The sequence below is a fragment of the Puma concolor genome, chromosome E2, assembly GCF_028749965.1.
Source record: "Puma concolor isolate L17-30 chromosome E2, mPumCon1.1.hap2, whole genome shotgun sequence".
NCBI lineage: Eukaryota > Metazoa > Chordata > Mammalia > Carnivora > Felidae > Puma > Puma concolor.
In genome coordinates this window covers 61,187,630-61,205,510 of record NC_141681.1, presented here as the reverse complement: position 1 = coordinate 61,205,510, position 17,881 = coordinate 61,187,630, and the positions used below count along the sequence as shown (strand labels likewise).

General features: G+C 48.1%; 1 long non-coding RNA gene across 1 annotated transcript; it reads right to left on the bottom strand.

Moving 5' to 3' along the window:
- Positions 1 to 3,338: 3,338 nt before the first annotated feature.
- Positions 3,339 to 6,330, bottom strand: LOC147573886 (uncharacterized). The gene is made up of 3 exons (XR_015244600.1): positions 6,161 to 6,330; positions 5,871 to 5,953; positions 3,339 to 3,590 (listed from the first exon to the last, which is right to left on the bottom strand). It is a non-coding gene; the product is annotated as an uncharacterized LOC147573886 (long non-coding RNA).
- Between the last annotated feature and the right edge of the window lie 11,551 nt (positions 6,331 to 17,881).

Sequence of the window (17,881 nt, the reverse complement as noted above, 5' to 3'; positions counted from 1 at the left end):
ATATTTATATATAATATATAATATATACACATTTATATATAATATATATAATATATATATAATATATCTCATAGATAGATAGAGATTTGAAGCCAAAATACCCCCAATAGCCAGAGAGATGTGCTGTTTGAGCGCATAATACACACATACACATCCATGCGTTCAAATACCACATCTCTCCGGCTATTTGAGCGGCACCTAAATTTCAAGAATCCAATATTTACCGCAGGACTCTCTGGTCTCCTCCTCCCTTCAGTGGGTTGTAAAACCAGATAGCTGGGAGCACTCTCATGGATCCCCCTTCTGTCGCATCACCCGTGAACAGCTGCTGGCCTGGCCTGCAACTCTATCACCTCAGGACACACTGCTCATCCAGAGCACCACCTCCTTTGTTCAGTGTCTCCTAAGTGAGCTCAGACTGGCTTAAACAATAATAGGAATTCATGGGTGCACGTAATAGAGATGTCAGAGGGAGCGCTGATAGGTGGGAATCAGGCGAGGCTCTATCCAGCAGCTTAAATAATGTTGACAGTAACCCAGTTTCTCTATCTGTCCATGCTACTTGTAGTATGTTGACTTGATCCTCAGTCTCTACCTGGTGGTCTCCCACGTGCCCCAGGCTCTATCTTCCGAGCAGCAACATACCATATTATCTAGGGGACAAGAGAGCAAGCATCTATTTTCCAGAAACCCTAGTAAATGTCTCCTGTGTTCTCACTGGCTCTGCGTGGGATATGTACCAACTTTGGTGGTTGCAATGGAGGGGGGGGGGGTGCACTGACTAGTTAGACACAAGAACATTCTTAGAGTTAATCAGAGAGGGAGGCAAACCATAAGAGACTCTTAAGTGCAGAGAAAAAACTGAGGGTTGCTGGAGGGCAGGTGGAGGGGGGATGGGCTAAATGGATGATGGGCGTCAAGGAGGGCACTTGTTGGGATGAGCACTGGGTGTTACACGTAACAGATGAATCACTGGGTTCTACTCCCGAAACCAATACTACACTTTATGTTAACTAACTTCAATTTAAATAAATTTTTAAAAATCACAAAGAGAAAAGAACATTCTTAGGTGTAGGGTCAATTCTATCCAATTCGATCCTATCCAAAGAGAAAGGAGTTCTAATGGAAAATTTGCGCAATCTTATATGCTCCTTGAACTGGTCAGCAATCCAGTGGCTCCGTTTTCAAAATATCCAGAATCTGATCACTTTTCCACACTGCTCTTGATCTGAACCACCATTTTCTCTCCCTTGGATTTTACACAAGTCTCACTACATCCACCTTTTCCCCCTTACAGACTCAGAACAAGAACAGTTACAAGAAACTGGAAACAAACCCAATGGCAATCAACTGGCGAATGGACAAATAAATTGTGGTATAGCCATCAAGGAAATACTCCTTCAGCAAAAAAAGGAATGAACCACTGTTACTTACAGCAACATGGATGAATCTCAAAATCATAGGATGCAGAAAAGAAGCCAGACACAAAAATGTAAATACTGTATGATCGCACTTATATAATACTTTAGAAAATGCAAATGAATCTGTAGCAACAGGGCACATGGCGGGGGACTTTTAAAAAGGGGCAGAAGGAAACTTTTGGAAGTGATGGATAGGTTCACTGTCTTGATGGTGGGGATGGTTTCACAGGTATACATCTATCACAAAGCATCAAATTGTTTGCTTTAAGTATGACTCATCTATTGTAGGTCAACTTTGTAACGTTGTAAAAATTTTTTTAAATCTAGGAAGAAAATATAAGGCAAACATCACCAATAAGTATAAAAGCAGCAATCAGGTAAGCAGAAGATAGAAAAGAAGAGGCATGGATATACAAATATCAGAGACTGAACCTCGAAAGTAGTCCAAGAGTCGGCAAGCCTAACGAGGGAAAAAAGACAGAACACACACAGGATCAGAGTCTTGAATGACCAAGAAGCAGCCACATATACCCATTAATTTCCCAGGGTATGCTAATTTATGGTAATATATTTGAAAGACAGTGTATGCTAATTTATGGTAATATATTTGAAAGACAGTGTATGCTAATTTATGGTAATATATTTGAAAACCTCAGATGAGTGCTTTTCTAGGAAAGGCTGAGCAGAGTTCTTTGGGTAAAATTTTCAAATACTTGAGAAACATGTAGTTAATAGAAATGTTCCAGAACATTAAAAAAGCAGACTAGTTCTGATACCACAGAACACCCCTAGTGCACACCCTATAACCTGCAGGGTCCCCGTTCTGTCCATCGTACCCGAGGCCGGGGATAGGACCCTGCGCCTTAACCTTGGCTTCTCCCACACGCTACTTCCTCACTGCCAGAAAGTCCTGGTTATTCTCCCTCAAAGCTCCTCTCTCGTTAGGCACCCCCTCTCGCTTTCCATTACCAAGTTCCGATCATCTCTTGTATGGACCTTTTAAGTTTATTTATTTGAGAGAGAGAGAGAGAGCACGTGAGCACAAGCAGGGGAGGAGGAGGAGGAGGAGGAGGAGGAGGAGGAGGAGAGGAAGAGAGGGGGAGAGAGAGAGAGAGAGAGAGAGAGAGAGAGAGAGAAATCCCAAGCAGGCTCCCCACTGTCAGTGCAGAGCCTGACATAAGGCTCAAACCCAGGAACCATGGGATCATGACCTGAGCTGAAATCAAGAGGCAGACGCTCGACCAACTGAGCCACTCAGGTGCCCCAGCATGAAAGCCAGCTTAAGGCCATATACGGACAAACCATATAGTATTATTAAATCATATTAACTGCATCAAAAAGAAGGCTCAAGTTGGTGTCAGTATGTTGTTAAAATGTCTAACAATTACCCACTTAGTATTATTTTCCATTTACTTGTTATTATTCCCTTTCAAGGACAGTGCCGAAGGAAAATGGCCCCTTTCTGGGAATCTTCTAATAGCATGCTCCCCTCCCCCTCCCTCTCCCCCTCCCTTCCTCACCCCCTCTTTCTGGCTTTAATCTTGTATTTCTCAGAGGCGCTGTCAGCTCCCCACTGAAAGTGATGTACAGCTTGCATTAAAATGTCTATATTTGAAAATGCATTGAAATCTACTTAAAGAGGGGCGCCTGGCTGGCTCAGTCGCGACCTTTGATCTCAGGGTTGTGAGTTCAAGCCGCGCACTGACTGTAGAGATTACTTAAAAAATAAAGTCTTTAAAAAATCTATTTAAAGAAAAGCTGTCAGGCAGAGCTGGATAATGTGGAAAACCTTGCGGCGGTGGAACTGGAGTGTCTCAGTACTGGGTGTTCTTGATTTAAACCGGGAATGTCTCCTTAAAAAGGCACCCCCCCCCCCCCCCCCAGCCAGAATCTAGTTTCTGCGGAGATTGGGCGGGAGCGACCATTTTATTACTTGGCTTCCAGCGCCATCTAGTGGCGACACGTAGCAACTGCCACAGGAATTTACAGGCACACGCTCGCAGGTGCACAGCAAAGTCCCGAAACAAACCCAAGGACGCCTTTGCGTCCCTAGGAATGCAGAGTCATTGCTCCCTCATGGGCTGCACGTACCTTAAGGCTTAACACAATGCAAACGTCCCGCTGGGCTCGCCACTCACTCCCATGTGTGTTGATGGCGTTAATATTTCCCTGCAACGTGAAATAAATCTTTACGTCAAAAAAAAAAAAAAAAAAAAGAGGAGGGGGAGGAGGGGGGAGGGGGAGGAGAGGGAGGAGGAGAGGGAGGAGGGGGAGGAGGAGAGGGAGGAGGAGGGGAAGGGGAAGAAAAGCCAAAGAAGAGTCAGAGAAATCTTGCTTATTTAGAGCAGGGGCTTCTCCAGGTATGGCTCCCAGACCTCCTAAACCAGAAACTCGAGAGGTGGGGCCCAGACGCGCCCCCGCCCCCTTCCCCCACCACCTCCCTGGGATTCTGTCGCAGGCTCAAGGCTGAGTCCTTCCGTTTAGAGCAGGGGTTCTCAACCAGAGGTGACTCTGCCTCCTAGTGGACGTTTGCAGATGTCCTGAGACATTTTGGTTGTTGTCACGACTGGTGCGGGTGCGTGGTAGGAGGTGGTGCTATTGGCATCTAGTGGGTAGAAGCCAGGACACAGAACATCCGGCTACAACAAGGAATTGCCAACCTTCAAATGCCAGTTGTGCCCAAGCTGAGAAACCCCACGTTACAGTCTGGCATTTCCCCCACTGCCCCCCGACCACCCCTTCCTTCCCTCCTCCAGCTTGACTCGTCCCTGTGCTCCTGTTCCCTGTGCCCAACTCTGACAGGCACGGTAGATATTCCGAGTATTTAACTGATAGGGCGCCGGCCAATCCCAAGGAGACCCTGACCAATGACCTAGGCTCCAGCTGGGAGCGGTTGGTACAGCTGCTCTATCAGCTCTTGCTGCCCAGACGCCCAACCCCCGGGCCTTTGCAGCTCTCACTCAATTGTGAGCCGGTCTCAGGCTGATAATTTTATCATGGTCGTTGTTTCAAGTGTATCTATTTATTTTTTTGTGACGTCTATACCCAACGTGGGGCTTGAACTTACAACCCCAGGACCGAGAGTCACATGCTCTTCCGACCGAGCCAGTCAGATGCTCTGATTTATAGTAATTTTCCCTCTAGATTTATAGTTTTGTTTTATTTTAATGTTTTCATTTATTTTGAGACACCGAGAGAGTGCGAGTGAGGGAGGGGCAGAGAGAGACACACACACACACATACACACACACACACAGTCCGAAGCAGGCCCCAGGCTGTCAGCAGAGAGCCCAGTGCAGCGCTGAAACTTACACACCATGAGATCATTACCCGAGCCGAAGCCAGACGCTTCGTTGACTGACTGCCCAGGTGCCCGGCATATTGATTATTCTAAGTTAAAAGTTCTTAAGCAACAGCAGGTGTAAAAAACAAAAAAAGCCCAAACACTCTGACCTCCCTCTATCTCCAGAAAACAGGAAATAAATCTCTCATGTGAAAGGTACCCTCCATCTGCCAGGGGGTAAAGAGACATCCTTATCACCAGAGTTAGAAAACGTAGAGCCAAGAAGTCTGTATATAAACCTCCCTTATTACTTTTTACTAATTTACTACCTCAGCTCAAATCCTGTTTAGAATCCCTTACTAATTGAAACTCCCAAACATAAGTTTTCTCGGTCCTGCCGATTCCCCACAGATTTATTGTCACTTTGCCTAAAAAGCATAAAAACCGCTTGTTTTGGTCATTTTGGGGGGAGGTCTCAGTTTCATGACTGGGCCTCCTCTGTGTGCACATAATTAAACTTCGTGTTTTTTCCTCCTTTGACTCATGTCAATTCCATTCTTAAACCAGCTGGAAGAATCTTGAAGGGTAGAAAAAAAATTTTCTTCCCCGATATCACCATGCTGTACATTAGATCCCCAGAACTCATTCACCTTAAGACTGAAGGCTCTTACCCTTTGACCAACATCTGCCCGTTTCCCCCACCTCCAGCCCCTGGTAACCACCATTCTGTGAGTTTGACTCTTTCTTCTCCTTCTTCTCCTTCTCCTTCCTCCTCCTCCCCCTCCTCTCCCTCCTGCCTCTCCTCTCCTTCCTCCCCCTTCCTTCCCCTCCTCCTCTTCCTCCCCGCCTCTTCTTTTTAAATATTCCACATAAGTGAGATTTTGTGGTATTTGCCTTTCTCTGACTTTTCTCACTTAGCATAACACTAAGTTCTTCTGCGTTGCTACAAATGGCAAGACTCTCCCCTTTCTCCTGACTAATATCCCATCATACGCTTTATTTTTAATCATATAAATAATTATACCTCCAGCCACTGGCTCTTTCAACAGTGCTGACGAGAACCTGGGGTTTCTGTAGGCGCCTGCAAAAGACCACAGAGCCATTCTCTTTCTTCGTCCTTGTATAAGGACTCTCAAGTTTCCACTTTAATCCCGGCAAAAACGTACCTGACGGACTTCTTGGGGCAACTGGAGGTTGGAGCCCTCGCTCAGCCCTTCCTTTGCCAGCCACACTGGTCTGGCATCCGTGCCTGCAACGGACAGAATGTGTGTGTGTCCCATGCTCATTTGTTGAACTCTAACCCGCAGGTGATGGCTCTCGAAGGTGAGCCCTCACACGGGGACCAGTGCCCTCATTAAAGGGACCCCACGGGGCCCCCTCCCCCTCTCCCCCACGCGAGAACACAGAGAAGACGCAGTCTGTGAACCGGAAAGCAGGTTCTCACTAAACACCAAACCTGCCAGCGCCTTGTTCTTGGACTTCAGCCTCCAGACTGCGAGATGCAAACCGCCCCATCTGTGTAATTCTGTGACAGCAGCCCGGTGACAAAGACACCCTCGCCCTTCTTCCCTTCACAGGGACTCCCACCTGTGTGAGGAAGGAGGCGGCTCAGGCTGTTGCCATGGAAACGGAGGGGGGCAGGGCGGGGGGGTGTGCAGGGCTGGGGGGGGCAGTGGCGGGAGAAGGGATGGTGCCCAGAGGCCGAGCTCTCCCGGGCTTTGCAGTCGGCCCGTGTGTGGGATCCAGATTCCGACCCAGCCGCACAGGAAAAAACGTGGAAACTGGGCCGGTGATCTCTCCTCTCCACGCCCCAGTCTCTTCTTCTAGAACACCAGTTATAAGCACTCCCGGACCACAGGGTTGGCGAGGACATAAAGCACATTACCCTGTAAAATGCTCAGCACCAGATCTGACTTCTTTCGGCCTGTGTTTCTCAAAGTGGGGCCCAGAGACCGCACGCCTCAGAGTGCCCGGCTGGAGGGTCTTGTTAAAAACACAGAATCTCGGGGCCCCAGAAACTAAGGAAGCAAAACCTTTGGACTTCAGTTCACTCTGCAACATCACCCTGCCTCGTTTTCTTCAGAGTGTGTGTGTGTGTGTGTCCATATCCGTAATGATTTTTTAAAATCTGCTAACGATCTGCCCCTCTGTCCTGTAGTGTGAGCTCTCTCTGGGTCTGTCTGTCCTGTAGTGTGAGCTCTCTCTGGGTCTGTCTGCCCTGTGGTGTGAGCTCTCTCTGGGTCTGTCTGTCCTGTAGTGTGAGCTCTCTCCGGGTCTGTCCCTCTGCCCTGTGGTGTGAGCTCTCTCTGGGTCTGTCTGTCCTGTAGTGTGAGCTCTCTCTGGGTCTGTCTGTCCTGTAGTGTGAGCTCTCTCTGGGTCTGTCTGTCCTGTGGTGTGAGCTCTCTCTGGGTCTGTCTGCCCTGTGGTGTGAGCTCTCTCTGGGTCTGTCTGTCCTGTGGTGTGAGCTCTCTCTGGGTCTGTCTGCCCTGTGGTGTGAGCTCTCTCTGGGTCTGTCTGTCCTGTGGTGTGAGCTCTCTCTGGGTCTGTCTGTCCTGTGGTGTGAGCTCTCTGTGGGTCTGTTTGTCCTGTAGTGTGAGCTCTCTCTGGGTCTGTCTGTCCTGTAGTGTGAGCTCTCTGTGGGTCTGTCTGTCCTGTAGTGTGAGCTCTTTCCGGGTCTTTCCCTCTGCCCTGTGGTGTGAGCTCTCTGTGGGTCTGTCTGTCCTGTAGTGTGAGCTCTCTCCGGGTCTGTCCCTCTGCCCTGTGGTGTGAGCTCTCTCAGGGTCTGTCCCTCTAAGGAGGGCAGATCCATGGGATGCCAAAGTCGAAGGAGGGGAGGGGGAGGGGTGGAGAGCCTGGAGATCTGCAGCAGAGCAAAGAGGGAGGGGACGGAGCCTCCTGTTGACAGAAGGTCTCCATCCAAACCGGAACCAGCCGGGTGGGGACAGCAGGTGGGGAGATGGACCATGGGAGGTGCCGTCCTCTGTGGGGTGAACTCACGGATTCTCGGTTACCTCTGGGGGGCGGGGCAGGAACTACGTGTCAAAAGGCCCGGGCTGGCAGCTCACAGACAGAACTGCCCTCTCCCCATCTCTTGGTTCAGTTGCTTTGGGTTAAGACCTCGCACGCGGGTGCCAGAAGTTCGCCAGCGATTGAGGCCAGTTACCAAAAGATGGCGCTACTGGAACATTGTCTGAAACGTCCTCAGTCGGGGAAGAAAACGAAGGCTCTTGTTGCTTCAGATTCATTTCAATCCACTTTTTTCCCCAAAGAGGGAACTACCTCCCCAGAGGGGAAACGGGTGAATTTGGAGAGGGGGACGGCAGGGGAGCAAACTGCACCCACGCCCCAGCGTCCTGGTCCCAACCCAGCAGCCGGGCTCGGGAGCAAGGGCTCCCAAAGTCGGCTTCACAACCGGCTCCACGGCGTAGTGACCGTGTGCCCTTGCCCAGATGCGCTCGTCAAGCCGGTCACTGTGCCAGGCAGAATTTCCGCCCTCTAAGAATTTGCGTTCTGATGGGGCGACAGACGGTGACTATGGTGACAGGGTAAAATATATAGGGTGTTAGTGTCAAATACTAAGGAGTGTCCAGGAAGATACCTTGGGTTAAATAGAACGGTTTGGTTTGAAATGCGGGAGAAGATACACAGCAGGAGGCCAGCGCGGAGGAAGGTGCGGTAGAAACTGGCGTTGGGAGGGGCGCCTGGGTGGCTCAGTCTGTTGGGTGGCTGACTTCGGCTCAGGTCATGATCTCGCGGTCCGTGGGTTCGGGCCCCGCGTCGGGCTCTGTGCTGACAGCTCAGAGCCGGGAGCCTGTTTCGGATTCTGTGTCTCCCTCTCTCTGTGACCCTCCCCCGTTCATGCTCTGTCTCTCTCTGTCTCAAAAATAAATAAACGTTAAAAAAAAATTAAAAAAAAAAAAAAGAAACTGGCTTTGGGAAAAACCTATTCTAGAATCTGGATTCGCTCTGGGGGTTTCTGGGGAAGAGTCTCAGGAAGCTGGGCTTTGTTCTAGGTTGGATGTGGCCAGAAACGGAGGGTGATGCGGTGACCGAGAGTCCCTGTCCATCATCCGGAGCAGGAGCAGGGCTGAAGCTGGGACTGGCGAAGAGCGCTGGCCAGGACAGAGGACTTCTTGGTCGTTTTTGAGTCTCGGGCGACGTTCCGGTCTGGGTTCGGACCTGATTAGAAAGTGCGTTGCCGGAGTCGAGCTCCAGCAGGTCCGGGGGTTCCGGAAGGAAGAACGGCGTTGGGGAAAATAAAATAAAAATAAAATAAAAAACTAAAACTAAAATAAAAATGGACACAGTCAACAGCAGTGTGTTAAACTGGCCGATTTATTGCAGTAAATGTGACATTATATTTGCTAGTGATTTCCTTGTAACATACGTCATCTATGTTTTTCTAACATTTCCTAATTTTGAAAATGTTCCTATGTATAAACGACCTTTAAGAAATGACATGGTGATTTTCCCCTAACTTTCCCGCATACCCTTTGATTATAGATTAATTTCTTACATTATTCCATTATGCATCTGCGTTTATCTATAATCTACAAAGCATTTGCTTTGCTGTTCTCGTGAAAGGCCCTCCGTTTCTCAACGCCTCAAGTGGGAGAGTTACAGGGACATGACCTCCTAACCACATGAGGCCAGAAGAACAATGTGTCTGCCTCGGTCCGAGGTGCGAGAAAGGGGCCGAAAAAGCCTTTAGAAACCCATGCCTCACACATTCTCAGAGAGACCATGCACCTAGGAACCAATGAACCATTCCGTAGCTTAACCGACTAGGTTCAGTCATCATCTGGAATGCCTCCGGGGGGGCCAGGTGGGCCTAGGGGCTGAAGTCACCTGTGCCCAGAGATACACTCCTTAGTTGCCAGAGTGGGGCTTTCAAATCCATATGTCTCTCCTTTACAGGCCCTCTTTGCTGGCAACTGCATGAGGCTATCCTTCCTGTAAGGACAGGAGTCTCCAAGGGGAATGGCAAGGGCTAAACGGAAGGCCGCTCAATTTCTTGCGGAGCCTTATTTTCTTCCCTAATGGTTCTTTTCCCAGGGGGCCTGCCGAGGGCAATTCCCCAGCAGACAATACCCCAGGTAGTTTTAAGGCTGAATTACCTAAAAGCGGGAGGACCAGAAGCTTCCCTGTCGGCGGGCCGCCCTGCAGTCACCAACGCGTCCTCAGCCCGGGCCCTGCCACTCAGGCTGGGATAGCTCGGCTTCCAGCAGTGTGTTCTTGTCCCGACCCGTCGGGATCACTGAGTGGCCTCTTCCGAGGCGGACGCTCTGCGAGGACACTATTAAGGGTTGACGTGTGACAGAACGCGGAGGCTGGGCTTTCTGGGCTCACGACGGGCCCGGCCGGCCCCTCCCCAGGAGCAATGACTGGAAAGCACGGAAGGGGGACCTGGGGTGCAGAGGGGATGACACTGCAGGTGGGGGTCTAGGAAAGGCGTGGAGCCTCGCTGTGCTCCTAGGAGAGGAAGGGGAGGCGCGCAAGATGGTGTCCACCCTGCTGGAGGCCCGTGGAGAGGAGGAGAGGGCGGCGTGTGGAGAGCCCACATGGGAGGGCACAGAACGCAGAGGTCTCAGCCCTCAGGGCAGCAACCTTCACTGTGAGCAAGACGGGAACCATGGGAGCATCTTAACCAGGAAGGACGTGCTCTAATTCACGTTTAGGATAGTAGGGCTAACGATGCTGTGTGGAGACTAGTCTCGGGGGCAAGGACGGGGCTTGGGCGAACGGATCGCAATCACTCCGTTGAGGGCTGTTGATGGCATGCACCATGGGCACGGTGCGAGGTTGTTGAAGTTTCATATGTATTTTTTAAGTTTATTTATTTATTTTGAGAGAGACAGAGACAGCACAAGTGGGGGAGGCACAGAGAGAGAGGGAGACAGAGAATCCCAAGCAGGCTCCGTGCTGCCAGCACAGAGCCCAACGTGGGGCTCAAACTCACAAAACCGTGAGATCGTGACCCGAGCAGAAACCAAGAGTCAGATGCTTAACTGACTGAGCCACCCAGGTGCCCTGAATATATATCTATTTTAAGTTTATTTACTTGAGAGAGAGATTGTGTGGGAAGGGCAGAGAGAGAGAGAGAGGGAGAGAGGGAGAGAGAGGGAGAGAGATACTGTTTATCAGGTTTCTCTCCCATAAAATTACTCTTTTTTCCCCTTCTCACACTGTACTCTATAGACGGGGCCCACCAGGCACAGCCCACACCTGAGAGTCAAGTTACGCTCCAGCTACTTGAGGGCAGAGCATCTAAAAAAAATTGCTTGGAGCTTTTCTGTATGGGAAATTTCTCTTGTTTCCCCCTGCAAAACTAATAATTGTTTTATTTTATTTATTTATTTTTTTAAGGAAGCTCTAGGCCCAACGTGGGGCTTGAGCTCATGACCCCAAGGTCAAGAGTCACATGCTCTACTGACCGAGGCAGCCAGGCGCCCCACTAAGAATTGCTTTTAAGTAGGGGCGCCTGGGTGGCTCAGTCGGTTGAGCGGCCGACTTCACCTCAGGTCATGATCTCACACTCCGTGAGTTCGAGCCCCGCGTCGGGCTCTGTGCTGACAGCTCAGAGCCTGGAGCCTGTTTCGGATTCTGTGTCTCCCTCTCTCTGACCCTCCCCCATTCATGCTCTGTCTCTCTCTGTCTCAAAAATAAATAAATGTTAAAAAAAAAAATTTAAGAATTTTTTTTTTTAATTTTTTTAATGTTTATTAATTTTTGAGAGAGAGAGTTTGAGCAGGGGAGGGCAGAGAGAGAGGGAGACACAGAATCGGAAACAGGCTCCAGGCTCTGAGCCATCAGCCCAGACCCTGACGCGGGGCTCGAACTCACGGACTGCGAGATCGTGACCTGGCTGAAGTCAGACGCTTAACTGACTGCGCCACCCAGGCGCCCCTTAAGAATTGTTTTTAAGTATAAGCATGTTTTATGTAATGTCTGAGCCAAACTTACATGAAAAAGTTACACGTTGTTTATCTGAATTCGAACTTAAATGAAATGCTGCATTTCATTTGGCAACCATGCCCCAGCCCCATTTATCTATAGGCATTTTTGACGTCCCCAATATTGGACGTCCAATAGGCATCTCAAAATAACAAACCAAAATCTAAGCCACCGGTATGCACCCTCACCCACCCAGCCAGCCGCTCCCACAGGATTCCCAGAAAGGCATCTCGTTCCTTGGCTGCCCAGGCCCCAGTACCTGGGAGGATGCTGACTCCTCTCACTTCTCATGGTCAGTCAGAAGATCACGGCCCATCCTCATTCAAGCAACAAGATGCTGCCACCAGTTCATTAATTGCGACAAATCACACTAATTTAAGGGGCTAAGAATAGAGGAAACCAGGTGTGGGGTATAACGGGAAATCTTGGTGCTAGCTTGTAACGTTTCTCCCAATCTAAATCTTTTCTAAAACAAACACACGTATTAAAGACTACTTGTTGGGGCGCCTGGGTGGCTCAGTTGGCTAAGGATCCAACTTCGGCTCAGGTCGTGATCTCATGGGTTGTGAGTTCAAACCCCATGTCGGGCTCTGTGCTGACAGCTGGGAGCCTGGAGCCTGCTTCGGATTCTGTGTCCACCTCTCTCTTGGTTCTTCCTCGGCTCATGCTCTGTCTCTCTCTCCTTCAAAATAAATAAAACCTTAAAAAATTACTTGTTGTTTGTCCGAAATTCATATTTAACTGGGCGTCCCGTATTTTCATCTGTGAACTCTGGTAACTCTGTTCCGTTATCTCTAACCCAGATATGGATTCTGGTGCCCTCGGCGTGTTTGCGAAGGAAGTGAGCGCGGTTAACAAGCAGGAGGTGGGGCCACGGCCAGCGGGGGGTGTCTGGGTGTTCGCTGTTGGGGCAAAGCGGTTGGCAGCATTCCTGCTGTGTGACAGCTATGTCTCTCTGTGCCTCAGTTTCCCATCTGTTAAAGTGGAGATTACACTCATGCCGCCCCTTGGGCTCTTTGGGAGGGGAAGTGAGTTGCGCTGGATCAAGCATTTGTCATCACATCGGGTGTAGACCCCAAACCGTGGAGTCAACTTCCACCTGAATTTACCCATTCAATCTTCTTTATGGATATGCCTCTATATATGCCCATATAGACATGTACTTGGGTAAATACAAATTATATCTCCAGGTTTTTAAAAAGAGCGGACACGTTAGGTTCTCGTGGAACGTTCCATTCTTTCTGACTGCGTTGGAGAAATTGATTCCAGAAGAGCTTCATCGAGCACTGACTGTGTGCCAGACACCATGGTAAACTCTTCCAAATAAATAAAGCGCTCAGAATACAAAGCCCAGTGTTGTCAGTTCCTAACATTTGGATGAAAACTGCTGGAGGATGGAATCCGGGGCTAATTTGCTCAACAAAGTGGGTATTCAGACACATGTGATTTTAAACAGATGTCTCCAGAATGCCGTCCACACTGTTTTGTGTCTAAGAGAAACCTTCCCCATCCTTGATTACATGGGATGCATTTAATTCTTGGAATCCCGCCCGGCCTTTAGCTCAATGGAAAATTCTGTTGATGATTGTCATCTGGCTGTGGGAGAGGCAGTAAACGTCCTCGCTATCTTTTCTCCCCGAGCGCGAGCCCTCAATGCCTTTATCCTTCTCCCGCTGTCTCTCTCTAATGTCCCTCCAATGCTCTCCCCATTCCCGCCGCCCCCAGCCTCCCTATATCCTCGATGACTGGCCTACCTACCCCTATCTCTCCCTCCTGTGTTGCAGGCTGGCCCCCCTTGGCAAGAGCCATTGCGATCCACCAAGCCTCTCACGATGAAAACCCAGAAGAAATCCCCCGTTGGCCCCCTTCTCCGGGACCCCTTTGGCCAAGCCACCTGCCGGCCCCGCTGAGCCGGCACCCTCCCCCGTTGCCTGCACACCCCATCAATGTACTGTGAATGTGTTTCTCACCCCTAGACCAGATCGCCAGCACCTCTGGCCTGGGAACCAGGCTGGCACCCTTGCTTTGGGCCTCCCAACATGGCCACTTTTGCATTAATCAGTCTCTTTTGGTCCCATCGAGATCATTCATTTGGGCATCATCCCATTAGAAACAAAATCTATATTTTTGCTCTGTCAGAGGCGTCATTACAGTGGCAAATGGCAGGCCTGTCTCATCAAAAATAGATACATAAAAGTTGTAAACAAATTTATATACCCAACAGTATATAAAAGGATGCACATCATGTCCTAGCTGACTTACCAGACAGGAAAAAAAGAAAAATACAAAGAGTTTGATGCATCCACCTTCTTCCTCTCTCAGAATCATGCACAGATCTGAAGCTCTTTCTGGGGAGTCCAGCCGTCTTGGTCCATCTAGGCTGCTGTGACAGAACCACACACACGGGGTGGCTTATACACAACAGTAACTAGTTTCTCACTATCTGAGGCTGGAAGTCCAAGATCAGGGCACCAGTAGATTTGGTGTCTGGGGAGAGCCCTTGTCCTGGCTCCCAGTCGGCCATCTTCTCGCCATCACATGACAGAGGGCGTGAGGAGGCTCTCTGGGACTTCTCTGTTGTTTTCTTTTTAAAGTTCATTTATTTATTTTGAGAGAGAGAGAGAACATGAGTGTGAGCAGGGGAAGGGGAGAGAGAGAGAGAGAGGGAGAGAGAGAGAGAGAGAGAGAGAGAGAGAGAGAGAGAGAGAGAGAATCCCAAGAGGCTCAATGGTGTCAGCACAGAGCCCAACACGGGGCTTGAACTCACAAACCTTGAGATCATGACCTGAACTGAAACCAAGAGTCGAACACTTAACCAACCGACTGAGCCACCCAGGCGCCCCTCTTGGTTGTTTTCCATTGAGGTATAGTTGACACATCACCTTATATTACTTTCAGGTGTACAACATAATGATTTCCTATTTTCTTATGCTGTGAGAAGATCACCACAATATGTCTGGCTAACATCTGTCACCACACAGGGTCACCACTTTTTTTTCCTTGTGATGAGAACATTTAAGATCTATTCTCTTATTAACTTTCAAATATGTAATGTGGTGTTATTAACTATCCTCACCTCTTACAAGGGCACCGACCCCATTAGTGAGGGCTCCACCCTCACAGCCTCATCACCTCCCAGATGCCCACCCCCAAATAGCATCACACTGGGGATTAGCTTTCAACATATGAATTTTGGGAGGATACAGCGTTCAGTCTATCCCATCAACTAAGGACATCACCCCGGTCCACCAGCTACCCAGTGCCTTCCACATGGTGTGACAAACATAGTCTATGCATATACTTATTTTTATATATTTTGTATATTATTATATAATGCATGTTTTATATATTATTTATTACACATATTTTATTTTTATTTTATATTTATATTTTATATAAATGTTTGTTTATTTTTGAGAGAGAGAGAGAGAGAGGCACCAGCAGGGGAGGGGCAGAGAGAAAGGGAGACAGCGTAGAACCTGACATGGGGCTAGAACTCCTGAACTGTGAGATCATGACCTGAGCCCAAATCAAGAGTTGGATGCTCAACTGACTGAGCCACCCAGGCATCTCTATTCCATATATTTTATGTATTGCAATACATATATAATGCATATACATATACATATGCAATACATCATGTTGCATTTTATATATATATATAAATATATACATATATATTTTATATATGTTCCTTTCCCCCTTTTCTACACAATGGTGGCCACCCTTCCCATTATTACACATCTTGCTTTCCCTTCACTGTGTATTTTGTTCTTTAGTCCATAAAGAATATCCTTAGAATTTTACACAGCTGCATAGAATTCCATTGAATGCGTTCATTACAATTTAGCCAGGGCGCGCCTGGGTGGCTCCCATGGAGGATCCAACTCTTGATGGCAGGTCTTGATCTCAGGGTTATGAGTTCAAGCCCTCTGTTGGCTGTGGAGCCTACAGAAGGAGAAGGAGGAGGAGGAGGAGAAAGAAGAAGGAGAATTTAGCCAGTCCCTTCTTGAAGAACACTGAATTTGTTTGTTTCCAAAGTGCGTTATTACCAGCTATGGTACAACACAAACTGGAGTTGGTAAAAACTTGAGTTTGTGGATGGCCAAGCAGAGGGATGCCCGCAGGAATAATTAACATGCTTCAGTGTCTCTGGCTAACACCAACTCCCTCTTTCTCTGTGTATTTCAGGATATCTGCCTGCAGGGGTGTTTGTCATAATCTCCAAATTCTTCATTCTCTGTCCCTTCTGCTTAGGATCATGAAGATAAACACTTTAAGTTTATCCTTCCTTCTAAACTGCCGTCATTTACTGAGGACCATGATACGTCAGAGCCCGAATGGCCATGCTTTTGAAACAAACAACATCTGTGAAAAGACCCATAATTATTAGAAGAAAACACTAGCAGTTTCTATAGTTTCACGGCCAAAAACAAGCCAACACTAGCTCAAGCAGATGTTCAAGGCTTTGTCCCTCAGCCGTCTGCTTCCCTTCCTGAGGCACGAATTTACTGAGAATTTCCCAGCCACCCAAAGCGCCACTGAGAAGCCCCTGTCCTGAGATTTTATTCTATTTTATTTCATTTTGTCCTGAGATTTTAAATCATGCCTATAACATAAGAGCAGCATCTTGAAATTAATAGTAATTATTTATTTATTTATTTTTTAATTTACAGGTTTTAGTTTTAAGTAATCTCCACACCCAACATGGGGCTCGAACTTACAACCCTGAGATCAAGAGTCACACGCTCCACGGACAGAGCCGGCCAGGCACCTCAGGAGCAATCAATTTCTGAAAGCCCTGCCCCAAACAATCTCCATCGCAAGCCCCCCACCCCCTCCCCTTCCACTGACCTTGAAAGTAATGTCATTTGGGTTTTGAGTTGTGGTTGCTTCTTCGGTTTTATTCAAGCTACTGTTTCTCAGGGGCGATTGTGTGCTGGCAGTGCTAGAAACTGGGCCCAGCGTCCTTTGAAAGGAGGATAAATGGAACCCTCGCCCTTTCTCTCAAGGAGAGAAAGATCCTTGAAGCTTTTGTAGCTCTGTTTCCATTCCTTACTTTTTTGTGTGAGTAACTATATTCAAGTGTCTACAGTGCTCCGGGCACTCAATCAACTCGTGTGGAAGGAAGAATGAGATGCTGTTGAGCGGGGAGAACAGGTAATGGGTATGTTGCTAACACCCACAGCTGCTGCAGACCTGTGATCTCTTCAAGACGAAGCAGCAACTTGCTTGGCCAATTTTTTCTTTCCTTCTTTTCCTTCTTTCCTTCTTTCCTCTTCTTTCTTTCTTTCTTTCTTTCTTTCTTTCTTTCTTTCTTTTCCTTCTTTCTTCTTTCTTTCTTTCTTTTCCTTCTTTCTTTCTTCTTTCTTTCTTTTCCTTCTTTCTTTCTTTCTTTCTTTTCCTTCTTTCTTTCTTCTTTATTTCTTTCTTTTCCTTCTTTCTTTCTTCTTTATTTCTTTCTTTTCCTTCTTTCTTTCTTCTTTCTTCCTTCCTTTTCTTTCTTCCTTCCTTTTCTTTCTTTCTTTCTTTCTTTCTTTTCCTTCTTTCTTTCTTCTTTCTTTCTTTCTTCCTTCCTTTTCTTTCTTTTTCTTTCTTTCCTTCTTTCTTTCTTTCTTTCTTTCTTTCTTTCTTTCTTTCTTTCTTTCTTTCTTTCTTTCTTCCTTCCTTCCTTCCTTCCTTCCTTCCTTCCTTCCTTCCTTTCTTTCTGCAGTGACCCTATCTAAAGAGACCTTTTAATGAGCACCAAAGGCTTGAGTGACCAGTAATGTGGGGCGGGGTACGGATTGCGGGATTTAACCGCCCCCCGTCCCCCCACCAGCCACACCATCCCCAGCCCAGGTTGTTGCGATGTCGCCCATTCCCTCAAGGGTACTTAGCTGATGTTAGGCACAGCCCGTTGCCGTGGAAACCACCGTTGGAGGGGGAGGCAGGGGTGTGAGCAAGATACAGTGAGGGACTCGGAGACTGGAATTTTCCGGTCCTGCAAGACACACGGTGTGTGGATGCGAGATCCTGGTCTCAGCACAGAGCAGGTGGTCGATAGACATCCGTATTTACTATTTGTGAAAGACATGGAAACACAGGCTCTTTGGTAATAACTTCACCTCTCTGAAGCCTCAGTCTGTTCTTCACAAACGGGTATAATCATCATTCTTACCTCCTAAGGACTGTTGTTGGGGGGATTCCGTCACTTCCGGCCTATCCAGCCTTTCCTACCCAT